At 33.6% G+C, this 9,580-nt stretch overlaps 2 pseudogenes across 1 annotated transcript; one reads left to right on the forward strand and one right to left on the reverse strand.

Annotated features, from left to right (window-relative positions):
- Nucleotides 1–684: 684 nt before the first annotated feature.
- On the forward strand, nt 685–1,085 carry LOC143559717 (18S ribosomal RNA; annotated as a pseudogene).
- A 6,843-nt stretch (nt 1,086–7,928) lies between these two features.
- Nucleotides 7,929–9,333, reverse strand: LOC143559710 (delta(12)-fatty-acid desaturase FAD2 pseudogene; annotated as a pseudogene). The gene is made up of 2 exons (XR_013139991.1): nt 9,290–9,333; nt 7,929–9,215 (listed from the first exon to the last, which is right to left on the reverse strand). The product of XR_013139991.1 is annotated as a delta(12)-fatty-acid desaturase FAD2 pseudogene (transcript).
- Nucleotides 9,334–9,580: the final 247 nt, after the last annotated feature.

The following is a 9,580-nucleotide window of genomic DNA, read 5'->3' on the forward strand; positions in this document are numbered from 1 at the left end:
CCGCGGGAGGAACTATAATTCCTAGCGCGCCGCGGGAAGAACTATAATTCTTCGCGCGTCGAGGGATGAACTACGATTCTTAGCGCGCTGCGAGAAGAACTACAAATCCTTAGCGCGTCGCGGGAAGAACTACCGTTCTTCGCGCGCTGCGAGAAGAATTACAATTCTTAGCGCGCTGCGAGAAGAGTTCGTCTCGCTTATCGCTGGAACAGATGGTCTTCACGCAGGCTTCCTTGAAAGGAGTCTGGCGCGTGGAGCTGCGCAGACAACCTTAGGCGGGAAGGAACAAAGGACAAGCAAAGAGTTAGAAGAAAAAGAGGGAAACAAGGCTTAAGGGCGGGACGGCGACAAGAGGGAAAAGAAGGCGGAAAGAGAGAAAAGGGACGGGACGGCGGAAAGAAAGAGAGGAAGAGGCGGGAAGGAAAATTTATTATTAAAAGTAAAATATAAGCATAAATAAATACTAAATCACAAAAGAAAGAGATCGGATCAGAGAAACGGGTACCTGGGTCGGGTCGGATCGGGTCAGATGTCACAGAAGGGATGGCTATATTTCTAGGAGCGAAGATCGGGATAATATGAAGCGCATGGATACAAGTTAGGCCTTGGAATGAAAGACAATTCCGAATCCGTATTGTCTACGAACAAGGAAGCTATAAGTAATGCAACTATGAATATCATGGAGAGTTCGACCCTGGCTCAGGATGAACGTTGGTGGCAAGCTTAACACATGCAAGTCAGATAGGAAGTGGTGTTTCCAGTGGCGGGCGGGCGAGTAACGCGTAAGAACCTGCCCTTAGGAGGGGAACATTAGCTGGAAACGGCTGTTAATACCTCGTAAGCTGAGGAACAAAAGGAGGAATCCGCCTGAGGAGTGGCTCGCCTCTAGTTAGCTAGTTGGGGAGGTAATAGCTTACCAAGGCGATGATTAGTAGCTGGTCCGAGAGGATTATTAGCCACACTTGGACTAAGAAACGGCCCAGACTCCTACAGGAGGCAGTAGTGAGGAATTTCCACAATGAGGGAAAGCCTGATGGAGCAATGCCGTGTGAAGGGAGAAGGCCCAAGGTTCGTGAACTTTTTTTTTCATAGAAGAAGAAATGACGGTAAAAGGGGAATAAGCATCGGCTAACTCTGTTGTGACATCCCACATCGGTTGGGAAGAAGAACTAAGCCTTCTTTATAAGAAGGTGGATATCTTCCCCATCATAACACGTTTTGAGCGCTTAATGGTAGTGGATGAGAGGAGAATTCCACAGTTAAGCGTGCTCATGTGAGTGTAGTATGAGGATGGGTGACCACTTGGGCAACCAAAAGCAAATCCGTGAGACGAAGGTGGTACATCCCGGCCAAAGCGGACAATATTATGGTGCGGTGGTAACTGGGCTGTCGACACAACTAATTTGGAAAACGAGATCAATTTGATACGGATTTACAAAGATTAAAAAACTGTCTTTACCATAATAGGGTTATACCATATAGAGGTCATAAGAATCTCATTAAACTCGCCTGCACTTCCTATGTTACATCGTGAAGCTAAACCCTACAATTAATTGAATTATATCAACATGTAGATATGCGTTTCATGTTCGTGTTGAGCCGTCCACATGTTTATCAATTAGACCGTCAATTCATGATATTTCCAGGTAATTAAACAATGCATCATGATCGTTTTTAATCCAATTTAAATAACCTTAACACTAATTAAGCAATCATATAGCAGATTGGTCAATTACAGATTCTAGGGTTCATAGGCTAAATTGGGATTTTATTAGTTTAATATTTAAAGTTCTGTTTTCATGTTATAACCAACTGACACACCAGCCCAGTTGGCTGGCGTGTGTTCAACCATTGAACCGGCAGGGCGCGGGTTCGAGACTACTGGACGCGGTTTTATGTTTTGAATTTTTAAAAATCATATTTCTAATTATTTTGACTAATTTTAATTGACAATAAACACAAATAAATATTATTTTATTAAAAACCAACACCGTTATTGATGATTCATGTCGTTGAACGTGTATATATATACATATATATATATATGTGTATGTATGTATTATTTTTATACAAAAGTATGATAAACTTGTTAAATGTATTAAGTATGTTTTTACCGTTAGATTTTTGTTAAAGTTTCCAAAATATATATTTTATGTTAATTATTTATTTAAACGTTTGTATTATAATTAATTAGTATTATTATATATATATATTGGATGTTTTAATTATCTATGCAAATATTTATCTTATTATTACATATTATAATTAATTATTTAAACATTTACTTATATATTTAGATTATTCATGAATATATCTTATTAAAAATTTTATCAAGTATAAACAATGGTTATTTTATAAAAACTAATAAAAATAATCATCTTATAAATAAGTTAGAAACAATAATATAATGAATACAATAGAAATCAATCGTTCGATCAATAACAATCTAATCACCAACATAATTCAAATCACATCGAAACCTTAATTCCATTGTACATGTTATGTCGTTTACAAGTAACTTACATCATCATTATTAACTAGGTATCTTTGTCGGTGAATCCCGAAGGGTTTAACAGTTTACTTTCTCGCATCATCTTTTGACTTTTGTTCATCTAATCAGGTGAGTAATCACTCCCATATTTTACTTGTTTTCAAACGTTAACTGGACTTATGCGTACTTGTTAATTACTTGCATACTTTATCATATACTCATTAGCAAACTGTAATCTTTGTGTGTGTATCAATTGAATGACTATTTGTTGTTTGTTAACATGTTTATTTGTTTATTTTATCGCATTCGAAGAGGTCCATCATTATAATCATATCATGTCGTAATGGCCAGCGTCCGATTGTATGACAATGGTTTCACCAACAAAGTACTCAATTATTCTATCATGGTAATCAACACCGAATTCGCATGGCAACGGTTTAACCCACACATCATTATTTGTTTGTAATATTTACATGCTATGGTTTGATTGTTTATACGCACGAATAACATTTTTGTGGTTTTCTTATATATATTATCGTTAGTGTCAAAACTGGTGAATTTCTCACTCAACCTCGTGTTGACAAAGCTATTCTATTTTGTACGCATTTGCAGGTTATCAGGTCAGATTGTCTATTAAGGTGAAGAACACTTAGTGATGACCTTTAGGTTAAAATTTATACGAGATGGTTTAGAGTTGTTTAGTAATGTTCTATCAGTTGATGTACTTGTTTGTAAATTTTTTGTTTAAAATAATTAATAGATATTGCCACCTTTAATATTGAATGATAGTACCTTATGAGCTGTGAACAATCTGTTTGCGCCCTGAAATTTTCGCCTTAGGTTGGGGTGTGACTAATACTTGTAACATCTGGCCCTTCGCACCACAAATATTGTCCGCGTTGCCCACGAAGAGCTCACGGATTTGTTTTTTGTTGCCCAGGTTGAGACTTCCCAGGAGGTCACTCATCATGTTACTAATTTCACCTGAGCACGCTTAACTATAGAGCTCTCCTCTCGTCCACTACCGTTAAGCCCAAAACGCGTTGGTGATTTAAGAGACAGGTCATTTACTTATGAACCAAGGATCACTCTTTTCCACGACCGATGTGGGATTTACCAAGGATGTTACAAAGCCCATCAGCCTTAGGCACATTTGATCCCTTAGTCCATAATAAATTTCAAGTCTGTCTTTACTCTAAGCCCAAACCCATTTAGTTTTATTCCATTTAATCATAAATAAATAATAACACACAATAAAATAATAAAAGTTTCTTTATTTATTATTTTCGAAATTCGGATGTTACACATTAGAGTTATATTTCTTTGAATATGATTAACTAATGAGTTATTTGTTTTGGTTATTCTTATAAACACTTGAAGCTAAACTTGGTGTTCAAAGAATTTGCGATTGTATGTTATGAGGATCCATCAAAGCAGAAAGTGGTTTTGCTTACTCTAAGGATTAAATTTGCTGCAAATATTATGCGTTAAGAAAACCACATAGTGTGTGGATTTATGGGTGTATGTATAAAATGATAATTTGTTTGTTTAATATGTTGATCTATTTATCTATGTATAATGGTGTGTGTATATATCGTATGTATGTATAGGAATATGCTGACTTTGAAATTTGTTGAATATGAGAAAAAAAGTGACAGCCATATAAGGTGTAAAATAAATAATATATTTGAAAAAAAATTGAAAATCATATAAGGGAAAAAGATGTTCATAGAACAAACAATAGAAAGTTTACAAATTACTAGATTGTCAAAATCAGAATAGTTAACGGCTAAAAGAATATGAATTAATTTTGAAAAATAAACGTATGTAATTCTGATAAACTATAATTGGATTCATAAAATTAGTATTAATGTTTTTTTAATTTTTAAATTAACAAAGACAAAAAATAATTGATTAGTAAAATTTAAACTTCAAAAAAACCATTAATAGTTATCAAATAAAAGATATGATGTTTACCAATGTCCCTACATTTGTAAGGTCCCAGTTTCGGTGTTCTATTTTGACGTTGGATTTACTCATAAACACAGTTTTAAATATCATAGTTAATTAAAACTTTTCACGAAATATAAAACTTCAACCATATATTACATAATCATTCGAATCTTTTCATAACAATCAAACTCTTGTCTTTAACATAATATAAAAAGTCATAATTAAACATCACAACATTCTTTTAAAGATGTCAGCCTCTTTAGTCCAGTGTCATGCGTCTTCTATGTTAGTGAAACCCCTAGCTAACAGGGGACCGCCGACAGTGCCCCTAACAGCGGGGCCTAGTAGAGTAATTATATATAAAAGTAGAATAATTATGTAATTACTCTATGATATAATTACATAATTACTCTACTTGTATATAATTTCTCTACTTAATTCTCACAATTAGCACATTAATTTCATTTGTACGTTAACCTTCCCCTACACACACACACACACACATATATATATATATGGGAGGGATATTTTGAAAACTTGATGAGTTGAAAGAACTTTAAAAACTTTATATGGACCACACAATAATTTAGATACGTATTGAATATGTGGTTGAGATTAAATCTAATTACAAAATGAATTAGGAGATAGAATAAAGATGTATGATGATTACACTTGTGTAAACGTTAGTTACACTTATGTAAAAAGTCGATTCGGTGTGTAAAAAAATACTGTAATTTTTTACGTACATGTAACATACATATTACATATAAGTAAAAAAAAAAAAAAAAATTACGTTTAGTTTCTTTCAATTTCTTAATACTCAAAGTGGTTTTTAAAAGAAATCAACTATGTATATATATATATATATATATATATATATATATATATATATATATATATATAGAGAGAGAGAGAGAGAGAGAGAGAGAGAGAGAGAGCATGTATATAATGAAAACTCATTTGACTTGAAAAAACGCGTAAAAATTCTATGTAACATCATGTTTTTTGTGTTTTTCTTTTTTTACATATGTGATATATGTTGTTATATCTAATATGAAACATAAAAAAAAAATCCAAATAAATTGTTTTGTAGAATAACTTTTATCTTGCTAATCGGTCGAAGCTACCAAGACATGACATGTACCCATGGAGTGAGGGTAAAAATGTTGTATATATTATAAACTCATTCAAATAATTATAGTGTATTTGGTCACTGATATTTATAATTATGCAACCTATATTTATAATTATGAGAATCAAGAGTTACATAAATTATATCCACAATGTAATAACGCATGATTTACTAAAAATGCGAACATTATATTAAGAAGAGATAAAACAAAAAATTTATAGTCCAATCTCTTTTTTATAAAATAATACATTTTATAATGGTTTTTTACACTTCAAGAAGAAAAAAGAGAGAGAGAGAAAGAGACTATGACAAGTAATGTCATAGGAACGTGAATTAGAAAGAAAAAGTGGTAAATTATTGAGCATGAGAAATAGATAGAATTAGTATTTGGTCAACACAATATATCATATATCATACCAAATTTTCTCTGTATATAATAATGATGGGTGCATCTTTAACTGCCAAGCTCTTGGATTGAAGCGTAGTTATGACCGACGACTATAACATTTGTAGTTAGGACAAAACATTTGTAGATGGATGATTGTATAGAATAATAGAATAAAAGATCATTTCATTATTATGTTTAATAATTGAGTCTTCTGTCTACGAATAATAAACTTATCTTTGCTAAATAAAAAAGTTCATTGTGATTATTGGTTACTTTTTTTTGCAACATGAAACTTTAACAATTATCCAAACGTCTTATATTAGCACGCATAAAAAATATTGTGAACACAATTTAGCCCACCTTAGTGATCACCATCTATTCTTCTAGGGTTGAAGGAACAAGTTGCACGGTTATGGCCAGGTTGTCTGCAAATTCCACAAAGCATAGTCTTTTTTCCCTCTTTGATATCCATTCCATTTCTTAATCTTGTTGAACGAGGACGACCCCTTTTATCTCGTTTTAAATCTGAATTTGGGAGTAATTTTATAGTAAATGATGGTTGTGGCCAATATGCTTCATGAGGAAGTGGTGAAATCTTCATTCACATCATCGTTGTTTACAACAGCAGTTTGAGACATTAGGTTGAAATCTTCATTTTGAAGCATCTGTAATACCGCATTAATCCGATTCATTCTGTAAAACAAAAGCAAGCAAACACTTATAATACATTTTTTTCTGATTATATGTGAAATAAAAGAAAATGCAACATAGTTGCTGTAAGTTATAATATAATATGAATGCATATACAATCATTGATATCCTTGATTTCTTTTTCTATTATATGTGAACTAAAGATATGCAATACATACAGAAGTATTAAAAAAATAAAAAATATAGTTACATCCATAGATATCCTTACTTAATTCTTTAAATATAATATGTGCATACATGCTCCTTCTATCAAGAGATATCCTTACCAGGCAATTATTTTGACAGTCGATAACTATAATATTTTGATTATTGAAATTGAAATACATTATTTGCTTTATGAAATTGAACTACTCCAAATTGATTAAATACATGTTTCGATCGTCGATTCGAAGATGAGGATGGCGAAAATCCTTGAGAGGGATTCAATCAATTCGAAGAGGGAGATGGGTGTAGAACTGTAGATCGTCGAGGGGGATTGAGCCAAAACGGAATTCAATTTTGACGAACGGTTTCATCAAGTGAAGAACAGGGTACCTAGCTGTTGGTTTCTAAACAATTGAAACATCGGGGGAAAGGTTTAACTAGAAGGAATATCTTTTCTTTCTTTTTTTTCTAATTAATAAATAATATAAAAGAAAGATATAAAATAAATGAAAACACTGTTTTGGTAAATAGTTTTTGAGGAACACCATATTGGTAAATAGTTTTTCCACCAACACTAGTTTGGAAAAAAACTCTAGAAAGCTAGTCGAATGTTTAATAGTTAAGAAAAGTAGTATTTGAATGTTTAATAAGTATGTACAAAATAGAGTAAAATAATCTGGTAATAGTTTATGAAAATCACCTTGTGTTGATGAATGAATCTATACATATTAACAAAAAGCTGACAAAGTTAACATCAATTTATCCTTATTGAGTTGATAAGTTAGAAATATTTTGAAAAGAATGTTGTTACTTGTGAGTTCGATCTCCACCAACAATTTATTTTTCCTTACTTTCATTCCCGTACAAAACTAAGTACACGGATTTTGTCAAAACAATTAGATTGATCTTTGAGTCTCATTGTTTACTCCAGAATTTAAGCGTGAAGATGGAACTAGGATGAGCCATTTTTAAGGATTTTATAATAGAAGTTATTTTCGGAATCTCTTTCTTCACTTCGGATCATTTTGATCGGATTTAAGATCCTTACATTTATCCCACAAAACGAGAGACCATATTAATTTTTTTTTCTTTTATAAAAATTCGTAATTATGACAATACTTAAATATTTGCTTTGTTACAACCGGAAAAGAAAAACAATCAAGAAAACAAGTGTGAAAGTCTTCGATCTTACAATGATTTTGTCACCGAAAACATTTCATTTATATGGCGTACACGTATTCTTGCCATTTACCTACGGAACCAGTAAATTCCTTTCTTCTCGGGATCCTCTTCAATAAAGAGACACTCTTTTGTCTCTCTAATTACCGCCTTTAGAATCGGAGTATCATCGAAGTTGTAGTAGTCACCCAAAACAGGTTTGATATATTGTGTGGACTCAACTATATGATAGTGAGGGATGTTGGAGAACAAATGGTGAACCACATGAGCATTAGGTTCATCATGGAAGATTGTGCTCAAAATCCCGTAATCTCTGTCAACAGTCGCTAAAGCACCTCTCAACCAATCCCATTCCCTTGAATCGTAGTGAGCCACCGAAGGATGGTTGTGGTTTAGATATGTGAACAAGATGAAAAAAGCACACATAATCACCAAGGGGACCCCATACACATAAAGTAACCATTGAAAACCTGTTTTTGTACCGATTCGGTAGAGTCCATATAGGGCTGCAACAACTCCAAGATCTGAGAGGAACACTTGACCACGCTCGCTGTCGTTGAAGATAGGACCTAGGGGGTTGTAGTGGCTTGGGAGGCCTTTGTATATCCTGCCATGAAGATTGAAAAGGAAGTACCCAAAATAGCCAAACGCTAACCTAAATAGAAGCATCATCACGTTGCCTATCGGGTTGGCAATAATTTCAATAAACCATGTGTCGTTCTTGAGTTTGGGAACCCAATTCTCATCCTTTTCGAGTGAACTGGTGTTAGCATGGTGAGTTCGGTGGCTGTATTTAAAAGAGTGGTAGGGTGTGAGGACAAGTGAGTGTAGGATGAGGCCAATGGCATCATCAAGCAACGGGTATTCGCTAAAGCTGTGATGACCGCAATCGTGGACCACATTCCACAATCCCACCATGACACTACCTTGAAGGAACCAGTATAGTGGCCATGCTATGAAGGACAAGGGTTGAGGGAGGTAGTATATGTAATTGTTGGCAATATAGTATAATGAAAAGACCATGCACAAATCGCGGTAAAGATAATAGAAAGAGGTTTTAAGATCTTGCTTGAAACAGTGTGGCGGTATTGCCTTCTTCAGATCTGCAATTCCGAATGGTGGTTTGTCGACTGGAAGATGTTTAAAGACGTCTCTTTTCGTTGCGGTATCATTCATCCGGCCACCTCCTCCCATGGTTTCCAATGAAATCGAAGAACCTGCAAAAAGAAGAAAAGATCAGGACACATGTATATATATGGCTTCCAATATTTCTTAAAGATCAAATGCATACCACTGAGAGAATTAGCTCTAGTTAATTTGCTGTTTGGTAGCTTGTAGAATGGAGGAAACCACGTTCTATATATATATGTAGATGAAAATGGAAAAACGTACACCAAGGTGCGCATACGTTCAATTCTTGTGGGATTAACAACAATGTTTTAGTGATCAATGTCAAATATAAAAGCTTTTGTTGTTTTTCGAGGACAAAAGTATTCATTGGTGTTACAACTTATTTTAGTGTTCTCTCTTTTTTTAACTACTAATAATTTGTATCTACATAAAAAAAATATATCATTTTCGT

This window comes from Bidens hawaiensis, unplaced genomic scaffold (assembly GCF_021521415.1).
Source record: "Bidens hawaiensis isolate Kalapana, Puna unplaced genomic scaffold, B.hawaiensis_p1.1 tig00020023_1, whole genome shotgun sequence".
In the NCBI taxonomy this organism is placed as follows: Eukaryota; Viridiplantae; Streptophyta; class Magnoliopsida; order Asterales; family Asteraceae; genus Bidens; species Bidens hawaiensis.